We start from the raw sequence: 13,930 nt of genomic DNA, 5'->3' as shown, positions 1-13,930 counted from the left end.
CCCTGGGCTCCAGCCCAAGAAATCCTCCCAGGCTTAGGAACACCCTTCCAGGCTTCAGGAGGTAGCCCTGAACCCAACTGAAAATCTGTTCTACCCGCAGCAGTTTAATAAAATAACTGGCCAAGATGGAGCAGCTTCAATCATCCACTTGTCCGTCTGTCCATCCATCCAGCTAGCCCAGATATTTATGACTCATATGCCCCAAGGCACAAGATCTCATAATGTAAGGATATCTGAGAAAAGAGAGCAAGGCCACGGTAAACACAAACACACCAAACGCAACCTTCTGTCTCGTTCTAACCCTTCAACTACAGACTCGAAGTGCACATTTTATTAGTTTTCATTGCCTAACGTGTCTATTGTACAGAATACAGGCTTAGCCCAAAACCTACCTTTTTTTTTTTTTTTTGCATTCTCCCTCAAAGGGCAGAAAGGACATAGAAACATAAACAGCAGGAACTAGACGTTCAAAGCCACTCAGCACGAGAACAAGGCACCACTGACAGACCAGAAACCAAAAGTCGGGCCACTTAAACTTGTGAAACTTTGTCCCCAGGTCCGGGGGTGTTTAAAAATGTCCTGAAGACGTGCCCAGACTTGGTAGTGGTGGGTAACGACGTCTGGACGGAAGGCAAGGGACAGAGCCTGTGCTAAGAGCGTTCGGGTCAAAGGCCACGAGCGGCGAGGCCCTAGGTCCCAAAGCAAGGCCACAGGAGAAGAGCCCGGGAAGTGGCCTGAGCGCGGAGTGCCGGGGCCTCGCAACACTGCCATCCCGGTGGCTCCTGCCATCCCGGTGGCTCCTGCCATCCCGGTGGCTCCCTCTCACGGGCTCAGGCCGGGCTCGAGGGCAGTCGGAAGGCCAAGGCCCCCGGAAAGCAATCCTCTGCCACAGAAAGTACTGGGTCACGTAACCTGCTGTGCGCATTTCCGTAGCACTTCCTAAAGCCCAATTGTTGGGCTGCTTTTTGATCGGAGAGGCCTTTTTTATTTTCTCACATGAGCCCTGGTCTGTGGGGAGCCTCAGTTCAGCGAAAGGAGCCCTTGATTCCCAGCATGCCACACGGCTTGGAAACAGAGGTGTCATCTAAAGGCTAGAGCTTGGTTGGTGGTGGTGGTGGTGGTTGTTTTCCTGTCAAGGATGATTTGGACCAGAGGAGCTGGGGAAGCCGGGGGCGGGGGGTGGAGGAGGAGGTCACCCCAGTCTGGCTGTGGCAGGAGGGGTGATGAGCCCGGCAGGCGCTGGCGGGCAGGCACAGGGGGCGGGGGCGCAGGTCAGGGAACCACACCGGCTCGCTCTGGAAGCACCAGGGAAGAGATAAAGAAAAAGCCCCACAGTGGTGATGAAGCCTCTGTGTTCCCCTGGGGCACGTCCCCGACGGGGAGCACCCCGGAGCAAGACGGGGGCCACCGTGGGCCGGGCCGGGGGCAGCCCCAGCACCAGGGGCCGGGGGTGCCCTGTGGGACGCAGAGAGGAGGCGTCAGGGCACCTGTCCCGGGCTGCAAGGGCAAGGTACCACAAGTGGGGTGGGGGCTTAGGACAGCAGGGGCTGACGGTCTCATACTTCTGGGGGCCAGAAGTCCAAAACGGAGGGGTCAGCAGCGCCGGGTGCCCTCTGCAACCTGTAGCGTCCTTGCTTCTTTCTGGCTTCCAGGGGGGCGGCTAACCCTCCCGGCGTCCCTCAGCTTACACATGTGTCACTCCAACCCACCAGCTTCACATGGTGTCATCCCTGCCGTGTCCTTCTTCTAAGGACACATCTCACTCCAGCAGGACCTCACCTGAACGAGTGGCATCTGAAATGACCCTCCTTCCACGTGAGCTCACAACCTCAGGGACCGGCAATGAGGCCTTCAGCGTGGCCTTTACTGACGGACACAGTCCAACCTAGATGAGTCTTCCTGAAATGCCCCGTCCTCACCCCCGGCCAGAAGGACTCTAGTGCTCTAGAGCTATTTAGAAAACTGGAACGTTAATTCAAGTTGAAGAGAAAGAGAAAGAAAATTACCCGGTGGTAGTGAAAGTCAGAAGACTGGTTATGTGTCAGGGTGCGCTCCTGGAGGGCAGGCAATGCTCTAGCTCTTCATCTAGAAGCAGGTTCCACGGCTGGGGTCAATGGGAAGAAACAGTATGGTCTTGTACTCCTCCGTATGTCTGATATATTTCCACGAACACTTCATTTTAAAAGAACATTGGAGAAGTTGGAGCTGTCCCAGGAACAGAGGTCTTAGCGACCTAAGGAGAGCCTCAGAGAGGGTGACTGGTCTGGGAGAAGCCACAACCCAAGGGTTTGAACGGCCAGTTTGCCCAAGACATTCAACTCCTAGAAGCAGGTGAGTAGCCAGAAAGGCTCAAATAATTTACTTATCATGTAAAGAAAAAGAAATGGGCAGGCCAAAGAATACGTATACTTGACCTGGCGGATTGGCAACGTCCATAGGCAAATCCATGGGAAATCATTAAAAAGTTGTTTGGTTAGTAGAGACCCATTACAAGTCGTAAGGATCCATTCTCCCGTCAAGAGGGCTGGAAACATGTGAGGGCACTTCTTGCCCTGCCCTCTGTTTTCCTACCATCCCTGCAGACCTCTCCCACACATTCCATTTTCGGGCTAATTACAGGTCAAGTAAGTGAACAGTGTTTTTTCTTTCACATCTAGTTCTTCTCTGGGAATTTTAAATTCTTGTGGCTTAGGGTGTTCTGGGTCCTGTTGCTTCATCTCCAAGCAGGAGAAATCAACACCAAAGGACAAAGTTAAAATACTGGACACTGCTCAGACTTAGTAGAAAACATATTTTTGTGGTAAAAACATAGCATATAATTATAGAAAATGGAGCTATGAACAGAGGCACTTGGCTTTGTATTGTGTAAAAATGTACTAACAAGAGGAGGTATGGAAAGTGTCAAGGCTGTGAATTTGTGGCCATCCTCCTGACTGTCTCCCCAGACGTCTCAGTCCCATCGAAGACTGTCCCTACTCTCCCATCGCTAACAGAATCCCATGCTTCAGACGTTTAATATTTCTATGTTTTAAATACCTGGGCTATTAAAAATGAGAGCTCTGGGGCACCTGGATGGCTCAGTGGTGGAGCATCTGCCTTCAGCTCAGGGCATGACCTCGGGATCCGGGATAGAGTCGGGCTCCCCGCATGGAACCTGCTTCTCCCTCTGCCTGTGTCTCTGCCTCTCTCTCTCTCTCTCTCTCTCTCTCATGAATAAATAAGTACAATCTTTAAAAAAAAATGAGAGCTCTAATATCAATTATACATCACCATCACTAATGTTTTCATCATTTTCTCATGAAAGCAGCAAATGGAAGAGAAGTGATCCACGCCATATGTAAAATCCCAAGCCCAACGTCAGAGGTAACGTGAAGAATCTGCCTATTATAAATTGTCCATATACACCTACATTCCCACGTTCATAACCTCTTAGGGAGCTATAAACACCATAGGCAGGAGGTCTCTGAGTCAGACTGAGCTGACGCCTACGTTCTCTCCCGTGGCAGCTCCTAAAATGCTGGACTTTGAACACCATGGCCTAAAAGCACCAGCCTTTGCACAATTCTTAGTCATTCTCGACACGGTTTCATGCTTCAGCACCTCTGACCATGCTGTTTGCGCTTTCTGGAATGTTCTCCTCACCTTCCCAACCTTCCCCTCCCCGTCATAGCTCAGATTCACCTTTTGGCATTCTGCTCAAGGAGGACTTCACTTTCTACCTTCACACTGCATTTGCAAGAGGATCGAGGAGAGTCTAAGGAAGAAAACGTGTGTAAAGTGTTCCAAGAATAAGGATAACATACTTTTTAAACCACAAAACAAACAAACAAACAAACAAAAAAAAAACCCTCAGGCTAAAAGATGTTAAGATTTTTAAAGGGCATCTGAATAGAAACGTTTTTACTTCTTAACCCTAGTTGATCATGAAAAACTCCTAGTGCTATTTGACCAACAGATTTTCATCCCCAATTCCACCCAAAGCCCATATGCCCTGCACGTGCGTGCACATGCACACACACACTCCATTCTCCCATGCGCCCTTGGATCCCTACATAATAACCAGCACAGCACCCGGCACATCACAGGTGCCCAAAGATTGGTTCCCATTCGCTAAAGAATAAATACAACAACATGAATAATAAAGTTCCAAGTGAGGCCAGGCGCCAAGATGAAACAGACTTAAGGGAAAATGAGAGCTCAGTGAGGTCAACCAGGAAGCTTTTCTGGAGAAAGTTAATTTTCAATAATTTGAGGAAGAACACTTATAATAACAGCTATCATTCGAGAGTTATAACAATAATAACCGCAAGTAATAGATGGTGACCTATTTAAATGGTTTCTTTAATTGCAATAATGCGATGTGGCATTATGTCGAGTTTATAGATATAAGGAACGTGATGCTCAGAGTTAGGCGACTTAGGCAGAGTCACACCATTATAAGCCATGAAGCCAGAAAACGAATGCAGGTTATGATCATCTGGCTTGGGTGGGGAGCTGGAGAGTGAAAGGGGAAAGGTGGGAAGGATCACCGGAACACTTCAAGCTAAAGGACTGGAAGGCCTGCAGTGACCATGGGTTCAAATGGGAGAGTACAATGAAATGAAAGGTAGCAACCTGCTACAATGAAAGGTAGCAACGTGAGAGAACAAAACTTCAAAAGTCAGTTGGAGAAATTCTCTGGATTTCTGAGCAGAAAAAAATTTCCGTAATGAAAACCATGCTTAGAGAAAGTTATTACAAGAGGTACATAGACAGGAATACTGGTGGTCACAGGTAGGCAGTTTCGGTAGAAGATTTTGCATAAGAATATGATTATTTCCTTTTATGGGTAAAGCAGAAGACTGACTACTACCCACCAAATTTGTAAAATCTCTCTCTTTTATTTATTTATTTATTTTTTTGCAGTAGGTGGACCAGATGTGTCCTCCAAACAATTCAGTGCCTGGAAAACATATTTAGGTACTTCATGGTCAGAAAGTACACCTCTCTCTTAATATCCTGCTTCTCAAAATATCCAATTATTTCCAATTTATTTGTAGCCGAGTGGGAGTCAAACAAGAGTCATTAACTAAACTACTTTGACATTTACCTAAAATACTGGCTCCAAATATCAAAAGTAATTTGAAAGAAGCATCCTTTATCTCACACACATCACCTACAACAGAAAGTTCTTTTAACTTTCAGAGTCTATCAATTAAATAAAACGATAAATCAATTTAATTGCCGTTGCTGAAAAGCAATCGAATCTCCTCTCAGACCCTAGTTGAAGGCCTGGGTTATTATCTCATTGCTTTTGTCTAAGTGCAACTGGATACCCCATTTTCAACTTGTAAATACGCCTATCAATTATCCATGAAAAAGTCAGGGAACTTTTAAATTTTTATTTATTTATTCATGAGAGAACCACACAGAGAGGCAGAGACACAGGCAGAGGCAGAAGCAGGCTCCTTGTGGGGAGCACCCAATGTGGGACTCGATCCCAGGACCAGGATCACGCCCTGAGCTGAAGGCAGACGCTCAATCCCTGAGCCACCCAGGTGTCCTGGGAATTTTTTTTTTTTTTAATCTCTGCCTTTTTATTCTTTGCCTCCATGCTAGACACGGAAAACAAGAAGGCTGTGTTTATATCGCATTACGTGTTTGTGGGGCAGAAAACCTAAAAGGCAAAACCTCTAAATATTTAGAATTTTAAAAGTATGGATATAGAATATCTCTATTAACCAAAAGGGTGCTCCCAAAGACATGGAGCTCTGTGAGAAACTTTGTCACTATGAGTCTCCACAAGAGCCCCCAGCTGGCCCCTCTGTGGCACCACAGCCTCCCAGTTCTTGCCACCCAGGCTCTTCCCATTCTTCCCAGCTCTGGCGATCTTGATGGGGAGAACTTCTGGTCCCCCAAGGCGAATCTCATAGCAGGTTACAGGACACCTAACAGGAATTTAAGACAGTCCATCATAAGTGCTGGCACTCGAGCAATGCATGTCTCTGCCTGAAATGCGGACGTAAAGATGTACTGTTACAGAGGGGAAGGACTTTGTTATTCTCATCTTTGGCACACACATTTATTTCCTCAGTAATCTGACCACAAAACTAACCCAACTCAAATCATCGCAAATTGCCAATTATGAAACTGTACTGTAAATTTACTGGGGCGCCTGGCTGGCTCAGTTGGTTGAACACGCAACTCTTGCTCTTGGGGTCGTGAATCCAAGCCCATGCTTGGCTAAGAGCTTACTTTACAAAAAGAAAAGAAAAGAAATGAAATGAAATGAAAAGAAAAGAAAAGAAAAGAAAAGAAAAGAAAAGAAAAGAAAAGAGAAAGAAAAGAAGAGAAATAAAGAAGAAAGAAAGAAAAGAAAAGAAAAGAGAAAGAAAAGAGAAAGAAAAGAAGAGAAATAAAGAAGAAAGAAAAGAAAAGAAAAGAAGAAAGAAAGAAAGAAAGAAAGAAAAAGAGAGAGAAAGAAAGAAAGAAAAAGAGAGAAAAAAGGAAAAAAAGAACATTTACTGTATATGGAAACAAATTTGGGACTAGCCATCTGATGACATTTACAGACTGGTCTCTTCCTCGTCAACACAAATACCCTATAATACTTTCAAAAAGAAAAAAAAAATCTATCCAAAACCAAAAGAGTTTTAATGAATATATACAAATCCACAGGGATGAATTCATCTTTTGCCTGCTTTCTCCAATGGGAAAAGTTTTTTGAGATAAGTCGATGATAGTTGTAGAAAGGAACCATAATAGTTATAAAGATGTTACAACTGAGCTAATATATTAACATTTGAGTTAATCCCTGGACACTGATTGAGTCACTTGGCAAATGTTTGTTCTCTCTGTAACATTCTGGACACTGCACCAGGTACAGAGGACGCCTGGGTGAACCAGAGGAGATGTAATCATTGCCCTCTCAAATAGAAAGGTATTCCAGATTTTATGGCATCCACCAGAAAGGAAAACAACAACAAAGAAAGCTGAAAGTGAGTTGCTCGGGTTATGTCTATTAGTGACATTAAGTATGTAAGTTAATAAATAAACAAGGCATCTGGTTAAAGTATCTCAAATATCAATTTTCCAAGGAGTGTACCAAGCTTCCCTGGAGGGAATACGCCTGCCGGTGATGAGGAGCTATCCCAGCGGCAAAGGATAAGGGCTACCATGCTGGGGCCTCCTGTTCATTTCTGATGAACTAGCGCTATAGGGGATAGCAGCTCGGACATAAACCTTCACGATTTAAACACTACTCTAAGACCCATGAAACGAAATTTCTCAGGCATACGGTATTCCCATGACAAATATGACAAGAATCTCACACATTTCCACGGAAACAGGACCCTATGAAGAACACAAGCCTCCCCAACAGACTGCATAGACAGGAGCCTGGGAGAGAAGGGGCAGGTAGGTGTTCAGGAAAAGGGGAGGCCTCTGGCTTACTTAAATGTTCACCTCTCGTGAGGATCCTCGTCTTACAAAAGATATCAATTGTGATTGACTTGCCTAATTAACTTAATTTTTAGTATCTAGTTTCAGATAGCCCCAGCCAACCCAGAGGCTTTTTAGAGATGACTCAAGGTTCAGTATGGAGAGAGATCGAGAAATCAGAGCTAGGGGTGCACAGTCTTAGGGATGAAGAGGAAAGGGGCACATGGATTTGTTTCTGAGCATAAGAGGCCCATGGGCTGGAGTCCCTTGAGCCCTGCCTGCCTGCAGGATGCCTGTGCCCTGGCCTGGGGCAAGGAAGGAGAATTCAGTGGTGGCCAATTAAGGGAGAGGAGTAAAGCTGAAGGAGGGTGAAGGTGTGCGTGTGGGAGAGACGGAGAGAGGGAGGGAGGGCGGAAGGGGGAGACAGGGAGAAGTGAAGGTCACAAACACGAAAGCTCGTGTCCATTGGGTGAAGACTGGCTTAACCTCCAATTAAAAAATCCCTGCTGGCATCCCGTTCTAATGAACACACGATCCAAGCGCCTTTCCAAGACGTGAAGGCTTCAAACTGTCTCCCACCTCCCTCACTGACTGCATCTCCTCCAAACTCCCCTTTCGCGCTCCTCTCCAGTTCTCCAAACACCCCAGAATCACTCAGCCCTCGAGGCCTCAGCAGGAAGCCTTTCCTTCTGCTCTTGGCTGCTGTTCTCATCATCCAACAGTGCTTCCTCAGAGTTCTCTGGTTGCTTCCCTAAAGAAGCTCCCTCTAGGATTCCGCAGGGCTTACGCCTTGAACCTTATTCATTCACCCCATTTCCCATGACAACAGAAGGTCTACAAGAGCAGGGGCTCTATCCTGTGCAACACTGCATGCTCTCACCCCTCCTTCCAGCACCTGCACCACCCCCTGTGGAGATAGTGGAGACTAGTTGAAACTAGTAAAGACTAGTTGAAACCCAAGTCCCACCTGCTGATGCCTATGCACAGTCACCCAGGATCTACTGCAAAACCACCCTCTGCTCCCTTGTCGCCCCACAGAGACTACAACCCACAACCATACCAACTCCGGCCTGCTTCCAGAACCTGGGGAAGGCTGCTTCCCTTGCAACAAGCTCCAGCTTCCTTGCCGCGTCTTTATCTGGAGGCTTCATTCCCCTCATCTCCTACAGATGTTTCCATTCCCAACCAGACAGAAGTAGGGAGAGGTTTAAAAAGTCCTTCAAAGACCAGCCTTGCACGCTACTAAGCACACTGGGTCTTACGCATAAGGGCAAAGAGAATGTGGAAGGAGAGCATCTTTTCACTCAGCTTTTCAGCATCTTTTCACTCAGCTTTTTCAGCTTTTTTGTGATAAAAAAAATTTTTTTCTCCAAGGTTTGGGTACTTTCCTTCCTCTTTTTCCCAATGGTCCAAAAAGAGGAAAGCCCCTCCCCGGTTGCTGCAGAAGGCTAACAGTAAATGGTAAGCTGGCTATTCCCCCCTCGGTTGGCAAAAAGCCTCTAAGAGGAGGAAATACAGACATGGGGAAGAGACTCAGGTCCTGCTACTCCCTACTTTCTTTTACCCTCAAAGTCATCCCCAGAATCTCGCCCCTTCTTAATGTGACTACAGGGCGGCCGAGGTCCTGATCAAGTCTAGGACCCTGCTGCTTACCTGGTGCTGGGAGTCGCCCGCAGGGAAAGAGCCCCTGCTACCTCACCCCGGGGAGGAGCAGCGCCTCTCCCATCCCGATACAGACCCAGCACCAGTTTCCTACCGACACGCTCTAACGCCCAAGGCACCCACCGAACGCCATGCATCGAGCTGGCTCCAAATCGAATACGTTTTTATCGGAGCATAATTCACGTACAGCGTGATAACAAGCACATTTTTGTTTTTATCCCAGAAAGGGTTCGCCTGGAAATTCTGATGTGTGCTGTCATCCACTCTAGGTAGAATGCACAGGAGAGGTTAAACCGTGAGAGCAGGGCTGCAGCCCTGGGGAGACTTCCCCCGGGCAAGGAGGGTGAGTAGGAACTTCCGCGGAAATATACGCAGAACGAAAAGAATTTTTGGGACACAACCCCCTGGAGATAACACATGCTCCCGAATTTGGCCAGACACAGCACACCGAAGTGGTACGTCAGAGACCCAGAGAAGATACGAGATGCCTAACTGATGGAAGCCTGAAGCTGTCCGAAGGAAAGGCAAAGTATGCAGGCCGCCCTATTCGAGAAGCCTCGATGGAGGGGTTAATTGAGAAAGTGTATTCAGACCAGAGGATGTACAGCTCGAGTGTGTGCAAGGCAAAGGTGAACGATATGCACACAGAATGGAAGAATTTGGGAGGAATGGACGTTCTGGAGGTTTCCTGGGGTGGTGTAAGGCAGAGGGAGACAGACCTTCGTGTGATCCATCCGGAGCCACTTGTGCGGGGCAATCTTGGCGGACACACCGGGGCTAACTGTTCCTGTCTCACACGGTTGGTGGGAGGATTTAATAAAACCCCACATGTGAACACGCCGCGAGTCCGAGTGGGTGCCACGGGAGTTCTGCGTTGGCCTCAGCCCCTGGAGAAGCATCGCCCGGAGGGCCGCGGCCCTGGAGGTCATCACAGCCTCCACAGCAGCCAAGGGGCAATCGACCCGGCTGGAGGAGAAATATGGGAATGGTGGCCCGCCTCACCCCCTCCTCGAATATTCCATGCCCTGTGGAACACAGAAATACTTCCCACAGAAAAAAAAAAGGCTGCCTAGACTACACTCTAGAATGAGGTAACTTGAGAATTACAATTTTCACAAAAGACAGGCTAATGTTCCGGTGTTTTAATTATTATTATTTTTTTTAACAGTATGACTTTTACTGATATTCTTCTGCCAATACGGTCTATTCCTCTGGGAGCTTCAAGGATTTTTATGGATTTGGGGCATGAGAACAAACTGAGTATTTCCAGCAAATGTGCTGAAACGTGGTCTCATTTAATTGCATCTTTATAAGGAGACCCCCTACCCCAGGCTTGTGATATTTGGGGCCTGGGGTAAAAACAGGGCTCCAGGGAAGAGGCCCCACTGAGCAAGTAACGAAAATCTCCTCCTCTCCGTGAACCAATAAGAAGGCTCGGGAAGCCAGGTTGGGGGAAATACAGTCGGTTTCTGAAAAAGTTCTCTTCTTATAAACCAAAGTGGCCATTATCTCGGGGGCCAGAGATCAAATCTGGAGCCTGGAGCTGTGCTCAGCAGGAAGCCTGCTGGAAGGTTCTCCCCCTTTGCCTGTCCCACCTCCCCTGTTTCTAAAACAAATAAATCCTTAAAAAATAATAATAAAGTGTCTCTGGGGCAACGGGCCTCATTCGGGGACAAGAGGCTAGGAAGCAATGGAAGCTCTCCTGGGCAGGTCTGGGTGCCAGGGGCAGTCCCGGGCAGAAAAGGAGGCTCTTCCAGGGGCCCATCTCCGGGGTGCCGGCCGCTTGCTCCCCGGGGGTACCCGCGGCCCTGACCTTCCCGAACCCTTGGCAGCCCCCACAGAGGAAGAGGACGGCACCCGCCGCCCCGTACAGCCCGGGGAAGCTTAAGGGCCAGAAAGTGGACCATCCGGAGGCCGTCAGCGCGGGACCTGGACCCTGCCCACCCCCCGCCCGTCCTGCCCCCCATCCTGCCCGGATCCTGCGGGTGTGCCTGGACCCTGACCCCCCCATCCTGGCCCCGAGCCTGCGGGTGTACCTGGACCCTGGGACCCGCCATCCGGTCCCCCCATCCTGGCCCGGGCCTGCGGGTGTACCTGGACCCTGGGACCCCCCATCCTGCCCCCCCATCCTGGCCCCGAGCCTGCGGGTGTACCTGGACCCTGCCCACCCCCCGCCCCGTCCTGCCCCCCATCCTGCCCGGAGCCTGCGGGTGTACCTGGACCCTGACCCCCTCCCCCCCGCCCCATCCTGGCCCCCAGCCTGCGGGTGTACCTGGACATTGGGGCCCTCCATCCTGCCCCCCCATCCTGGCCCCGAGCCTGCGGGTGTACCTGGACCCTGCCCACCCCCCGCCCCGTCCTGCCCCCCATCCTGCCCGGAGCCTGCGGGTGTACCTGGACCCTGCCCTCCACCCCGCCCCATCCTGGCCCCGAGCCTGCGGGTGTACCTCGACCCTGGGGCCCCCCATCCTGCCCCCCATCCTGGCCCCGGGCCTGTGGCTGTGCGGACTCCGCATCCCCGCATCCCCGCTCCCCCCGCTCCCGCGCAGCCTTTCAGTGCCCCCCGCGCCCCCTGCGCGCAGCCCCGCCCCGCCCCCGCGCCCCACCTGAGGTCCCCTAACGAGGCTCCAGGGCTGTTTGGAGTTTCCAGAAATCGTCCCCGGAGCTTCCTTTGGGCCAGAAGCCCAGCGGGGCCAGGGCGGCGGCGGCCCGGGAGGCGCGGGAGCAAGGGCCTCGGGGCGCCCCGCGGGGCCCCCCCCGCCTCGGTGCTTGCGGCGTTAGGTCCCGTTCTGGGCGGAAGGGGGGCTGCCTGGACATTTTTCCAAGAAAAAAACTGGGAATCTTCCAGACCTCGAGCCCCCGCCCCCCGCACGTGGGAGCCCCGCGCCGCGGAGCTCGGAGCCGGGAGGGTCCCCAAGCGGGTCCCCGGGACTCGCGCGCCCGCCCCGCCCCCTCGCGGCCCCTGCCCAGGCCCCGGCCCGCCCGGAGGGAGCGCCCCCCCCGCCCCCGCCCCCGCCCCCGCGCTGGCCCCGGGTGCACGGACCCCCCCGGGCAGCGGGCGGAGGAGGTGCCGCGGCCCAGGCGCCCAGACCGCGGAGGCCCGAGCCCGCAGCGGGGGACGTGGCCGGGCGGGGGGGGGGGGGCACGGCTCTGCTCGCGGACCCGGGGGGGGGGGGTCGGGGCCGGTCCCGGGGCGGCGGGGAGGCTCCTCCCGCTGGGCTGCGGGCGCCGGGCGCACGGAGGAGGCGCGGGGCGCGGGGGGCGCGGGCGGGGGGCAGGGGGGCAGGGGGGCAGGGGGCAGGGGGTCCCTACCTTGCAGGCGGGCGGACGGCGGCCGCGCGCCCCTGGCGGGGCGGCCGGGCGGAGAGTCAGGACGGAGGGAGGCGGCTGCAGGCGCGGTGGGCGGGCCGGCGTCCCCGCCGAGAGGACACTCCCATCCCGCGGCTGCGGGGGGCGCCGGGGCCGGGGCCGGGGCCGGGGCGGGGGCGGGGGCGGGGGCGGGGGGCTCGCGGCGGGGCCGGGCCGGGCGCACGTGCGCTTGCTCCTTGCGGCGCTCCCTGGGGAGGGCGCGGTGAGCAGTGCCCCTCCTTGGGAGGCTCCGAGCGCCTTTCGGATTGCAGGGCTCGTGGGGTCCTCCGCGGTCTGGCGACGCTCCCCGGAGCCGCAGCCCGCGGACGCCGAGCCCGACCTCGCTCCCATCCCGGGACCCCGGTGAGAGCAGCCCCGGGCGCGGGGCGAGTCAGGGCGGCGGCCCCTCCCCGCGACGGAGCCTCCACCTGTGACGACGGGCCTCGGGGGGTTTGTGTTAATTTTAACAACAGCCTTGGAGACGGCACATGTCCTTTCCCCACTCTCCCTGTGCAAAAAAAAAAAAAAAAAAAAAACACAACCCAGAGAGTGTTCAGAAAATGCCCATCTCCTGCCCCTGTCTGCCAATCGCCTCTGAAGGAAGGCACCACGTTCTGAAATTTTAAAAGGTGGCTCCTGAGACCTCAGAGTGGTGAGCGATGTTTAGGGAATTTGCCCATCCGGGTTTCCCTTTTAGTTTTTTTCCTTTTAGTTCCTCCTGGGTTCCTTCTTACCCTTCTCTTGTTCATGATCTTCAGAATTAAACCAGTATTATACCTCAGCCGCTCTGTCCTTTTTTAGGATTTTCGGATCTGCAAAGTCATGTGCTAAGGGGAGGGAGAGGTCATGTGCTGTGTTTAGGTGGCATTGGTGCTTCTTTACAGGAGTGGCCAGGAAGGCACCGTTCCCCCTCACCTCCTCCGCTGGCATGCCTCATGACCTTGAGCAAGTGCCTTAACCTCAGGGTACTTGCTTCAGTGATATAATACATCCTACCTTCAGGGCTTGTTAGGATTAAAATAGGCGATGATCTAAAGAATTCTTGGCGCAGTGCTTTGCACAAAATCCACCAGGTCAGGAAATAAGAATACTAACTTACCAGTCCCTGCCCACTATGAGTCAGTTGCCGCCTTTGCATCATATCTGTTCCTCCCATCCATCCTGCAAGCCAGAATAATCTCCTCCTAGAAATGAAGAAATAGAGTTGGAAGGTTAAGAAATGTGTCCAAGGTCACACTGCCTACACTGAGTTGTGATTCAAATGAAAGTACCTGAGACCAAAATCAGTTTTTTTGTTTTGTTTTGTTTTGTTTTGCTTTTTTCCAGAACAGCTCATGACTATGTAGTTATGTGCAGCAGGGACTTTTGAGCTGCGTGACATTAATTTTTTTTCAAAGGCAGGATGCATTACTGTATTGGCACATGATTGCATCTGTGCAGAAATTTTGAATTCCTGTGGAAGGTGATAAAGAATTAAGCAGGGTGATGGGATTATAGGACT

At 51.7% G+C, this 13,930-nt stretch overlaps 1 protein-coding gene across 10 annotated transcripts in view; it reads right to left on the bottom strand.

Moving 5' to 3' along the window:
* ST3GAL6 (ST3 beta-galactoside alpha-2,3-sialyltransferase 6) overlaps positions 1-13,273 on the bottom strand; it is a 69,338-nt gene extending 56,065 nt beyond the window's left edge. For 7 of the 10 annotated variants that reach the window (XR_005383177.1, XR_005383178.1, XM_038582568.1 and 4 more), the window contains exon 1: positions 12,394-12,524. The gene's annotated coding sequence lies outside the window, so the exon portion shown is untranslated. Of the gene's footprint in view, positions 1-2,006; positions 2,120-9,800; positions 10,041-12,393; positions 12,525-13,163 lie in introns of those variants that run through there. The other 3 variants (XM_038582561.1, XM_038582563.1, XM_038582562.1) reach the window with 3 other exon arrangements.
* Positions 13,274-13,930: the final 657 nt, after the last annotated feature.

Source organism: Canis lupus, chromosome 33 (genome assembly GCF_011100685.1).
Source record: "Canis lupus familiaris isolate Mischka breed German Shepherd chromosome 33, alternate assembly UU_Cfam_GSD_1.0, whole genome shotgun sequence".
In the NCBI taxonomy this organism is placed as follows: domain Eukaryota; kingdom Metazoa; phylum Chordata; class Mammalia; order Carnivora; family Canidae; genus Canis; species Canis lupus.
The sequence above is the reverse complement of the archived record's forward strand: the minus strand, read 5'-3'. Positions and strand labels throughout refer to the sequence as shown.